This window comes from Hyla sarda, chromosome 8, assembly GCF_029499605.1.
Source record: "Hyla sarda isolate aHylSar1 chromosome 8, aHylSar1.hap1, whole genome shotgun sequence".
Classification (NCBI taxonomy): domain Eukaryota; kingdom Metazoa; phylum Chordata; class Amphibia; order Anura; family Hylidae; genus Hyla; species Hyla sarda.
Genome location: NC_079196.1, coordinates 206490630 through 206503406, shown reverse-complemented (window position 1 = coordinate 206503406; position 12777 = coordinate 206490630). Strand labels below are relative to the sequence as shown.

At 42.3% G+C, this 12777-nt stretch overlaps 1 protein-coding gene and 1 long non-coding RNA gene across 4 annotated transcripts in view; one reads left to right on the top strand and one right to left on the bottom strand.

The window, feature by feature from the left end:
* Positions 1 to 9944, top strand: part of LOC130285202 (uncharacterized) — a 94644-nt gene extending 84700 nt beyond the window's left edge. For all 3 annotated transcript variants that reach the window (XR_008847289.1, XR_008847288.1, XR_008847290.1), the window contains exons 2-3: positions 4527 to 4899; positions 9233 to 9944. This is a non-coding gene — a long non-coding RNA (uncharacterized LOC130285202). The remainder of the gene's footprint in view (positions 1 to 4526; positions 4900 to 9232) is intronic.
* Positions 1 to 12777, bottom strand: part of ADCY9 (adenylate cyclase 9) — a 140861-nt gene that overhangs the window by 108471 nt on the left and 19613 nt on the right. The gene's annotated exons all lie outside the window — the stretch shown is intronic.

Sequence of the window (12777 nt, the reverse complement as noted above, 5' to 3'; positions counted from 1 at the left end):
GACTATATAGTAATATATAGTCTAGGTCAGTATTTCCCAAGCAGGGGTGCCTCCAGCTGTTTCAAAACTACAACTCCCAGCATGTTGGACTATACAGTAGTATATAGTCTAGGTCAGTGTTTCCCAACCACGGGAGCCTCCAGCTGTTGCAAAACTACAACTCCCAGCATGTTGGACTATACAGTAGTATATAGTCTAGGTCAGTGTTTCCCAACCACGGGTGCCTCCAGCTGTTGCAAAACTACAACTCCCAGCTAGCCCGGACGGCCGTTGGCTGTCCGGGCATGCTGGGAGTTGTAGTTTTGCAACAGCTGGAGGCGCTCTGGTTGGGAAACACTGGTATAGTATGTGGTGCAACATTCCGTGAGTTGGAGGATTGCGTGGATAAATACCGGCCATAGCATTGCCGGTATTTTTAATATAAAGTGCCAAAATACCGGCTGTGCCAGTAAAATACCGGCCAGGTGGCGACCCTAGCTCCACATAGAAAAACCACACACTTGTGAAGGTGGTTTCACATTGCAAAAATATTTGCACCAATAATATCCCCTCAATGTGTGGGGCAGCGGCTGTGTGGGGATGATGGGAGTTGTAGTTTTTCAGAAGAGCCGCAGGTTGGGGAACACTACGCTAGGGTTACAGGCTGGTGTCCCCGCGACAGAAGTGACGGGCCAGAATCTGGGAATAGACGACCCTAGAATAGAGGAGCGGATACAATCCTGTCACACTAGGGTTATTTTTAAGCATGCGACCCACAGGCTGACCCTCCAAGGTCCACGCGATGCCAAAAAAAGACCAATGCTATTATTTTCATCCTGCAAAAATGTTATCGGTGTGATGATCATGTTTCTATACTTAATGGAGCGATCTCAGTCCCTGCAGGACATGTCCGCCATAAATATCATATTAGGTTATTACAGAACTGCGATATGAGTGCGGCCGCTGCATCATGTGTCAGCAGGTGGTGATCCCCCACATGGCGCCATTTACAGAATACACGCTGCTATATATAATACCTGTATTCTGCTATATCTGCCTATGTTCATTCTACTCCTATATACAAGGGCATTGCTCATTGTGTAATTGCCTATTAAAGGGATACTCCGGTGAAAACCTTTTTTTCTTTTAAATCAACTGGTGGCAGAAAGTTAAACATATTTGTAAATTACTTCTATTAAAAATTCTTAATCCTACCTGTACTTATTATCTGCTGAATACTACAGAGGAAATTCTTTTCTTCTTTTAATGCTCTCTGATGACATCACGAGCACAGTTCTCTCTGCTGACGTTATTATAATAATAATAACGCTTTATTTATTGTTGTCCTTAGTGGGATTTGAACCCAAGTCCCCAGCACTGCAAGGCAGCAGTGCAAACCACTGAGTCACCATGCTACCCTTAGCATACATCTGCTATGCATGGTTGCTAAAATGGACAGAGATGTCAGCAGAGAGCACTGTGCTCGTGATGTCATCAGTGTTCCAAAAAGAAAGGAATTTCCTCTGTAGCATTCAGCAGCTAATAAGTACTAGAAGGATTAAGATTTTTTAATAGAAGTAATTTACAAATATGTTTATAGCAAAGATTCCCTTAAAGAGTAGCTCCCAGCATGTAACAAAAATAAATGTTTCTGTACCTGCCTATTGTCCATCTATCCTAACCCCATCCATGCCTTTAAAAATGTTTTTTCCCCCTAAAGAAATATATTTTTGTCTGCCTGGTAGTGTGCTTACTTACCAGGCGATTTCCCCAGCAGGCGCAATGTCACTGATGCCTGCTGGGTGCCAACTTCCGCCCTTAGCCCATCTATGCTGCGCTCCCATTGGGAGTACGCATAGATGAGCGGCCAATAGCACGGCAGGCTGCTCTGGGGTCTCCTCCCTGTTTAGCAGTGTAGTGTTATCCAGGGAGGAGGAGTATAGGAGCATCGCCCAACTGCCGTGCTCACCGCCGAGACCCGGGAACGAAACGAAATACAGGTAAGTGAAATAAGACCTCACTTATCCGTACAGGGCATGTACAGTCCTGGAGCATCAGCGCAGCACTGAGATTCAGACTATACATGCTGGGGGTGGGCGGGCAGCCAATGAGCTCAGGCATTCACAGCGCTCACTCCCGCCTGTCTGATTGACAGGCAGGGAGCGAGCGCAGGCTGACTGAATTAGGACCGATTGCCCGGCCAGAATCGGTCCGAATTCAGTCTTGACGTGCAGCCAGCCACTAAGAGTGAGACCCCTAGTGGCCGGTTTTAAAAATATAAAATACAATATTTTAATTTAAAAAAAATTATTATGGATGTATATTAGAGATATGTTGTAGTACATAAGTACATTAAAAAAAAAACGTTCATGACAGTGCCCATTTAAGATATATATATATATATATATATATATATATATATATATAGTGTGATTATTAAACCACATATAAACATGTTAATAACATGGCTCATAGGAGATTCTTGTCACATCCTTATTGTACTCCAGAGCTGCACTCACTATTCTGCTGGAGGAGTCACTGGGGGACATGTATCAAAGATTTTACCCCTGTTTTGTGTGTATTTTTTTTGCGCAAAATTTTGCGCGAGCCCTTTTTTTCCTAATTTTTTTGCGCACGTTTTGGTAGAGCATGTCCCCCAGATGTGGCTGAATCGGGGTACCTTGGAGTGACATCTACAGTACGCATGGATTTATTAAATTTTGCCGCAAGAGCTGTTTTTTTTTTTGCGCAAATATAAGCCATCTTGGACTTAACGTAGCAAGATGCACTAAATCATCGATTCTATTTTCCAAAGAGTGGATTGAGGAGATCACTATATTTACCCGCAATTTATGAAGCTCATTGTGCTTGATTGATAAATTTAGCGCTTCTGCGCATAATTTAATATTCGGGAAAAGGGGTAAAATGCTTCTACCATGCACAAATAATGATACATGTCCCCCCCCCTGTCTCTATCTTCTTTAGTGTATACTGTGTGATGGAGCCAAACACTGCTCTCCTGTGTGGGAGAAGAGGGGACAGGCTGCAACTGTATCACTGACTCTACAGCAGTGTTCCCCAATCAGGGTGCCTCCAGCTGTTGCAAAACTACAACCCCCAGCATGCTCGGACAGCCAAAGGCTGTCCGAGCATGCTAGGTGTTGTAGTTTTGCAACAGCTGGATGCATCATGGCTGGGGAACACTGCTGTAGAGTGTGAGTCTGGGGACAGAAGATGTAGGTCACTGATCTATAAATTGCTGGAGGTGCAGTGATGAGACGCTGCCCCCTCTGCAAAGTCACTGAAATTGTAGGCAGCATTGAAAAACCATATCAATGACAGACATCTAAAGATCGGGCACATTGAATTTCTAAATCAAGTAGATAGTTTAAGAAAAAAGCATTTTATTAAGAGTTGGTACAAAGTTTACACAGTGACCACTTGTGCATTTTAAGCACTTTTAGGAGATGCCAAGTGTATGAGAAGTGCACTTAGGGATTCCAGGGTTCACTTCACTGCATCACTATGTTAGACTATTTGTAATCTGTATACTGCTGCCTCTATAATATCAGGATATATAGTAGCTAAACACCTTCCCTCCAGCTCTATCTGTATATTGCTGCTATCTCTAAGGGCATCAGGCCATATAGTAGTTACACTCCTCCCTTCCAGCTCTATCTGTATACTCCTGCTGCTATCTCTATAATATCAAAATATATAGCAGTTATACACTTCCCCTCCAGCTCTGTCTGTATACTGCTGCTGCTATCTCTATGGGATCAGGATATATAGTACAGTAGTTATACACCTCCCCTACAGCTCTATCTGTATACTGCTGCTGTCTCTATGGGATCAGGATATATAGTAGTTATACTCCTCCCCTTCAGCACTATCTGTATACTGCTGCTGCTATCTCTATAATATCAGGATGTATAGTAATTATACACCTCCACTCCAGCTCTATCTGTATACCGCTGCTGCTATCTCTATGGGATCAGGATATATAGTAGTTATACACCTCCCCTCCAGCTCTATCTGTATACTGCTGCTGCTATCTCTATGGGATCAGGATATATAGTAGTTATACACCTCCCTCCAGCTCTATCTGTATACTGCTGCTGCTATCTTTATGGGATCAGGATACATAGTAATTATACACCTCCCCTTCAGCTCTATCTGTATACTGCTGCTGCTATATCTATGGGATCAGGATATATAGTAGTTATACACCTCCCCTCCACCTCTATCTGTATACTGCTGCTGCTATCTCTATGGGATCATGATATATAGTAGTATTACACCTCCCTGCCAGCTCTATCTATATACTGCTCCTCCTATCTCTATAACTTCAGTATATATTAGTTAAACACAGGCTGTGTTCACACATTGAATTTTATTTCAGCTTTTTTCTGTTTTTGCTTTGATTTTCCCCAAATCATGCCAATTATTGAGATATCGTACAGCAATTGTGCAAAATATGGTAAAAATGTGTAATTTTTACCACAAAGGCGTCAAATCTTCATAAAACGCCTCAATTTTTATTATAGGTCAAGTCACTTTGCCTCATGGGTATATTTTGCTAAAAAATGCACTTTGAGTAAGAAAGCGCATGAAAACTGCATGTGGTGTGGACTGACCCCACAGTGAGTGTAATGAGTTCACCTGGGGGATCTCCTGCACCAGAAGCTTGATGAGATGACCTGCTGGAGTGATCAAACGCCACACCCAAAGCCAGAGGATTCATGGGAAAGCTGCATTATAAAGTCATTTCAGAGTTGGTCAGCACACAAGATGGCTTCCTCCGCTCGGCTATATAGGTTCTGATGAAACAGCATTACATACAACAGAACTTTGTATCTTGCCTTTGGTATTTTGTCTGTCAGGCCAAGGCGACTGGATTCAGGGTCACAACATCTGAAGGTGATAAACAGCATAATAAAAACTCAGCATAAGGCTAGGTTTCCACTTGCCAGAAAAAACGCCAGAAAAACTGCAACAGCTTCTTCCTACATTTTGGCAGTTTTTCTGCCCTTTAAGTGAAAATTGCATTTTTTGCCCTTTTGGCGATTTTTTCTAAATTTGTTGGGTACTTAAAAAAAAAAAAAAAAAAAAAAGATGCAGTAGGGATGGAAAAATATATATTTAACAACATTTAAATTTTAATTTTATAACAAAATTTTAATTCATTTTTAAACAGGGATCAATTTATGTGGATGGGCTGGCACCTAAAAATGGAGCCAACAATAAAAAAAATGTAGAAAGGGGCCCTTTAAATGTAAAAATAATATATATTTTTTATAATTAATTTTGTTAACATTTTTTATTAGTAATGTATTTTAATAATGTGTTTAATAAAGTGTGTGTGTGTGTTTTTATCTCAGTTTTTAACACAGTGTTCCATGATGAGAGTAGTAGTTCCTGTGCTACTAGACAGATCACTGCAGGTATCACTCCTGACACCTGATGCGATTGTCCTATCTATTGCAGAGATGTGGAGCGGCTCTATACAGCGCTCGTATCTCTGCTCTGTACTCCGGCCAGTGATGTGAGTAGAAATTCACATCACTCATTCATATTTTCTGTCCAGATTGGGGAGTGGCCGGATGGTGGCAGCCAATCATCGCTCTCAGAGGGAAATATGAATGAGTGAGTGGCCGGCCGGAGTACAGAGCAGAGATGGGAGCACAGGAGAAAGCCGCTCCGCATCTCAAAGATGAAGGATGATCGCAGTGGGTGTCAGGAGTGACATCCACTGTGATCTTTCCTTAACCCCTTAACGACGCAGGACGTATATTTACGTCCTGCGCCGGCTCCAGCGATATGAAGCGGGATCGCGCCGCGATCCCGCATCATATCGCGTCGGTCCCGGCGCTCATCAACGGCCGGGACCCGCGGCTAATACCACACATCGCCGATCACGGCGATGTGCGGTATTAACCCTTTAGAAGCGGCGGTCAAAGCTGACCGTCGCTTCTAAAGTGAAAGTGAAAGTGACCCGGCTGCTCAGTCGGGCTGTTTGGGACCGCCGCGGTGAAATCGCGGCGTCCCGAACAGCTGACCGGACACCGGGAGGGCCCTTACCTGCCTCCTCGGTGTCCGATCGACGAATGACTGCTCCGTGCCTGAGATCCAGACAGGAGCAGTCAAGCGCCGATAACACTGATCACAGGCGTGTTAATACACGCCTGTGATCAGGATGAGAGATCAGTGTGTGCAGTGTTATAGGTCCCTATGGGATAACAATGATCAGTATAAGAGATTAGTGTGTGCAGTGTTATAGGTCCCTATGGGACCTATAACACTGCAAAAAAAATGTTAAAAAAAAGGGTTAATAAAGGTCATTTAACCCCTTCCCTAATAAAAGTTTGAATCACCCCCCTTTTCCCATAAAAAAAATAAAACTGTGTAAAAAAATAAATAAATAAACATATGTGGTATCGCCGCGTGCGCAAATGTCCGAACTATAAAAATATATAATTATTTTAATATACCATTAAAAAAATGAATAAAAGGTGATCAAAAAGTCCGATCAAAACAAAAATCATACCGATAAAAACTTCAGATCACGGCGCAAAAAATGAGTCCTCATACCGCCCTGTACGTGGAAAAATAAAAAAGTTATAGGGGTCAGAAGATGACATTTTTAAACGTATAAATTTTCCTGCATGTAGTTATGATTTTTTCCAGAAGTGCGACAAAATCAAACCTATATAAGTAGGGTATCATTTTAATCGTATGGACCTACAGAATAATGATAAGGTGTAATTATTACCGAAATATGCACTGCGTAGAAACGGAAGCCCCCAAAAGTTACAAAATGGCGGGTTTTTTTCGATTTTGTTGCACAATGATTTTTTTTTCCGTTTCGCCGTGAATTTTTGGGTAAAATGACTAATGTCACTGCAAAGTAGAATTGGGGACGCAAAAAATAAGCCATAATATGGATTTTTAGGTGGAAAATTGAAAGGGTTATGATTTTTAAAAAGTAAGGAGGAAAAAACGAAAGTGCAAAAACGGAAAAACCCTGAGTCCTTAAGGGGTTAAAGGGGTACTCAGGTGGAAAACGTTTTTTTTTTTATTTTTTTTTATGAACTGGTGCCAGAAAGTTAAACTGATTTGTAAATGACTTCTATTAAAAAATCTTTACCCTTCATGTCCTTTTTAGCAGCTGTATGCTACAGAGGAAATTCTGTTCTTTTTGAATTTCTTTTTTGTTGTCCACATTGCTCTCTGCTGACACCTCTGTCCGTGTCAGGAACTGTGCATAACAGCATAGGTTTGCAATGGGGATTGTTTCCTGCTCTGGACAGTTCCTGACTCTGACAGAGGTGTCAGCAGAGAGCACTGTGGACAAGACAAAAAAGAAATTCAAAAAGAACAGAATTTCCTCGGTAGCATACAGCTGCTAAAAAGTACTGGAAGGGTAAAGATTTTTTAATAGAAGTAATTTACAAATCTGTTTAACTTTCTGGCACCAGGTGACTTATAAAGACCTAAAACAAAATGTTTTTTCCACGGGAGTACCCCTTTAATTAACTGCAGGTACTACTGCTCCCAGCAAGGAGCACACTCTGTTCCATGCTGGGAGCTGTAGTACCTGCATTAATAGACAGATAGCAGCAGGTGTCACTCAGCTGTGATCCTCCTGTATAATGTATAGATGCGGCCGCTCTCCTATGGTCCCCTGCACTGACGTATATATACACGTATTCATATTTCCCACAGAGAGCTGTGATTGGCTGGAACCATCTGGCCAATCACAACTCTCTGCGGGAAATATGAATAGGTGTATACATACGTCAGTGCAGGGGACCATAGAAGAGTGGCCGCCGCATCTATACATTGTACAGGAGGATCGCAACGGGCGATCTGTCAATTAGTACAGGTACTACTACTCCCATCATGGAACAGTGTGTACTTCCTAAATATTGAAAAAATAAAGAAAAAAAAGAAAAAAGTTAAAAAACACACTTTATTCAACACATTATTCAAATACATTATTAATAAAAAGATGAACAAAATTAATTATAACAAATATATTATTTTTACATTTAAATGGCCCCTTTCTATATTTTTATTATTGTCGGCTACACTTTTAGTTCCCTGCCCTCCCACATAAAGTGATCCCTGTTTAAAAAGGAATAAACATGTAGTTCTAAAAAAGATACATTTTATTAGATACAAATTTTTCCATCACTACTGTATCTTTTTTATAATTTTTTTTTAATTGTACCTTACGAAATTTTATTAAAAAAGGTATCACTTTTTTGGATCGCTAAAGTCCAAAAAAGAAAAAAAAAATGCCTGCAAAAATGCTAAAGTTAAAACCCAAGTGTCAAGATTTTCCTTAAAAAAAACGCCAAAGTCTCAATAAGAGGTTGATTTTGAGAAATTGCCAAGGAGCCAAAAATAGCTGAAACGCGCCAAAAGGATTTAAAAAAAAATAAAAAATACGCCAAACTGAAAAACACCAAGTGGATATAGCATTTTTCAGTTCCCTATTGTCTTGCAGCTAACATCTGGCAGCAGCGTTTTTTCACACAAAAAACGCCATTTGTCTGAATGGGCGTTTTTGCCCCCCAAAAAAACTAGTGGAAACCTAGCCTAAAGCTGGCGCTACATGGTAACATCAGTCCTGGAGAACACATGTCTGCCATTAAAGGGGTATTCCAGGTAACTAAAACTAATTCCCTATCCTGTGGTGAGGGGATAAGTGTATGATTTCTGGGGGGTCCGACCGCTGGGACCCCCACGATCTCCTGTATGGGGTTCAGTCACTTACCTGTTCTTAGTGCGCTCTGACCTTCACCTAACGAAAGGAGCAGGAGTGACGTCCTGATCAGCAAATCACTGGCTGAGACGGGGTCCCACTTATCTTGGAAGGTGGGGGCCAGGGCGGGCTGAGGACAGGTAAGTGACTGAACCCTATACAGGAGATTGCAGGGGTCCCAGTGGTCGGACCCCTGTGATCATACACTTATATTCTATCCACAGGATAGGGGATAAGTTTTAGTTGCTTGGAGTACCCTTTTTAAAGGGTTTGTCTTATGAATACAGGCCCTGTGAACTAGGGCATGCAGACGTCATTGAGGGAGGGGGTAAAAACACTTACAGACTTAAGGCGTACCTGTCAGATCCATCCCCCCAAAAAAACTATTATATGTTGCTCAATACCTCATCCTGATCATATACATCTAATTTGTATGTGTCTATGACCTATATTTTTCTCAAAATTATCTTTATTTATTTTTAGAGGCATGGGGCGTGACCCTCTCTTCTCCTCACTGTGATGACTCCTCCCCTTCCCTCACTCTGCTCTGACTCACAGAGGACCCTGGACCTGCCTGCAGCCCTGTCAATTACTCATGGTGTCCATGACATGTCCATGACCACTGGACACTGAAGGACTGCTATGTGTCCCAGGAGGCAGGGGGACCCCTAGTGGCCACTTTTTTGACTTGCTTTTTTAGTATGAAATACGGAATATTTTCTGATAAAAGCAATTGCAACACCTATTGTTTTTGCATGCTTTATAACATATTTTTAATATTTCTCTCAGCTGAGAGGTCGATACAGTATAAGCCGTCATACACTAGACATTTCAGTCCCTGCAGATAAACAAAAATGTTTTCATTCATTGACAACAACCAGAGATCTTGAAACGGTGAGGCATTTACTAAGATTGGCGGTACTTACTCCAAGCTGAAAAAGGAACAAGTTGGAGTATGGAGATCTATTGGAAAATAAAGGGGGTATTTAGCAAGACCAGCATATCCATACACTCGTCTTAGGTAAAGTGCTGCCCCTCTTACCCACACCAGATTTATTGAGTGGCAAAGCCTGCATGGCAGCATCAAAAATCTACGTGAGCTGGCATGGATTTTTACTGTTACTCAAGGGGGAGGCCATGCCCCCTTGGCCCCATGCTGCGTCACATTACAATGATCTAAAGAAGCAATCAAAGGGGAGAGGGGGGAAAAAAGTGTTGAGAAAAAAAAAAAGTTTACGCCCTTAAAGGAAGTCTGTTATCAGTGTCACCTGCACTAACCTGTTGGTACAGACAGGTAGTGCAGTTACCACTGATGTCAACAATACTTACCTGGTCCACTTCCGTGCTGTGGTTCTCTGGCTATCCTCATTGGTATCGTCAGCTCCGGGCAGGACTGTTTGCTAGCAGAAGGACCCAGCAGTGAAACAACAGCGATGATGTCACTAAGCTCCGCCCATGCTCCAAGTCGCGCCCGGAGTGAAAGATACCGAAGAGGATAGCCCGGAAAACTACAGCACGGAATGGGACCAGGTAAGGCTGGGTTCACATCACGTTTGTGCCATACTGTTTTCAATCCGTTTTTCTAAAGAAAACCGTATGGCAAAAAAATGGATGGAACAGTATGGGAAAAAGTAAACCGTATGCGTTTATAAAAAAAACATAAGTTTTTGATCATTTTGTCCATTTTTAATGGGAGGGGTGTTGGGTGGGGACTTTAGGATGCAAATGCGCATGTGCAAAGTAAAAACTGTATACGGTTTCCCATATGGAACTGTATACATGTGCGTTTCCTATTGACGTCCATGTTAAAAAAAATTGTATGCGGTTGCTGTACATTTTTTAAACCGGAGTCAAAACACGTTTTTGTCTCCGGTTTAAAAACCGTACTGCAACCGCATAAGGTTTTTTTAACATGGACGTCAATGGGAAACGCACATGTATACGGTTCCATACGGGAAACCGTATACGGTTTTTACTTTGCACATGCGCATTTGCATCCTAAAGTCCCCACCCAACACCCCTCCCATTAAAAATGGACAAAATTACAAAAACTTATGTTTTTTTTTTTTTTATAAAAACTGACGGAACTGTATGCACTTTTAAAAACAATATACAGTTTAAAAGCGCATACGGTTTACTTTTTCCCATACTGTTCCATCAGTTTTTTTGCCATACGGTTTTCTTTAGAAAAACTGATTGAAAACAGTATGGCAAAAAACGTGATGTGAACCCAGCCTAAGAATTGTTGTCATCAGTGTCACTGTCTGTACCGATAGGTTCGTGCAGGTGACACTGATGACAGATTTCCCGTTATAAAACTTCAAATCATCCCTCTTTTCCAAAAATGTAATGAAAAATAAACACATTTGGTATTGCCATGTTCGGCAAATTCCCAATCCCGCACGGTCAACAGCGTGAACGCAAAAAAAAAAAAAATCCTACCCCTCACATTACTTCCCAGAAAAAATGTAATAAAGAGTGAGCAAAAAAGTCAAAACAACGCAAAAGTGGTGCTGGTTAAAAACTACAGCTCACGTTGCAAAAAAAGAGGAGTAAGAAAATGTAAGCCAAAAATTTTAATTGAGGGGGGGAGGTGTGACCAGGAACAGGTTAACCCCTTCACTTCCCATTTAAAAGGAAGCTTCGGACATGCTGGGAGTTGTAGTTTTGCAACAGCTGGAGGCACCCTGGTTGGGAAACACTGTGTTAGAGAATTGTAAGCCAAGGAATTGTACTACGGAATTGTAAACTAAGCAATTTTCTGCCTCCAGCTGTTGCAAGACTACAACTCCCAGAATGCCCGCACAGCCGTTGGCTTTCCGATCATGCTGGGAGTTGTAATTTTGCAGCAGCTGGAGGCACCCTGGTTGAGAAACACTGTGTTAGAGAATTGTAAGCTAAGGAATTGTACTACGGAATTGTAAACTAAGCAATTTCCTGCCTCCAGCTGTTGCAAGACTACAACTCCCAGCATGCCCGCACAGCTTTTGGCTGTGCGGGCATGCTGGGAGTTGTAGTTTTGCAGCAGCTGGAGGCACCCTGGTTGGGAATCACTGTGTTAGAGAATTGTAAGCTAAGGAATTGTACTACGGAATTGTAAACTAAGCAATTTCCTGCCTCCAGCTGTTGCAAGACTACAACTCCCAGCATGCCCGCACAGCTTTTGGCTGTGCGGGCATGCTGGGAGTTGTAGTTTTGCAGCAGCTGGAGGCACCCTGGTTGGGAATCACTGTGTTAGAGAATTGTAAGCTAAGGAATTGTACTACGGAATTGTAAACTAAGCAATTTCCTGCCTCCAGCTGTTGCAAAACTACAACTCCCAGCATGCCGGGTTGTAGATTTGCAACAACTGGAGGCAAATAATTGCTTAGTTTACAATTCCTTAGTTTACTATTACAGTTGGCTGTCCGGGCATGCTGGGAGTTGTAGTTTTGCAACAGCTGGAGGCACCCTGGTTGGGAAACACTGCACCAGTCAATCCCACAATAAGCTATTCCCTGCTAGATATTGTAAAGCTGCGAGGAATAAGGCGAAAGGTGCGCATAAATTAGAACAGGAGGGAACGTCCCGCCGCAGGCCTCCATTTCTGCGGCCGAGCAGCGTGATGAGCGTGCTGGCACTGATTCCAGTTCACACGACCTGTGTTACGGAAGCACTTGTGCTAATAGATAGATAACTGGCAGCCCTTCAGCTATCGTAATATCCCAGACATAAAGATCCCACTCGTCCGCGTATATCTATGTGCAGGCCCCAGCCTGGAAGGTGCAGTCCTGTGCTGCCGCCAAGGATCGGCCTTTGATAAACAACTCAACACTCAGGTTCTTTAAACAGTCAGAAGTGAGCTAAAGAAGAAGAGGATGTCTGCTCCTTGGAGTGGAGAGAGTCGTCAGTCACATGACGCCGCGGCGTTCATCGATAAACCACATACGCGCTGAGAGTCCTCATGTAGCGCCCCGATACCAGTTATCAATTCTCGGTGTCAATAGGTTTTACATTATTTTAATCCATTATTTTAATGCATGTCAAGT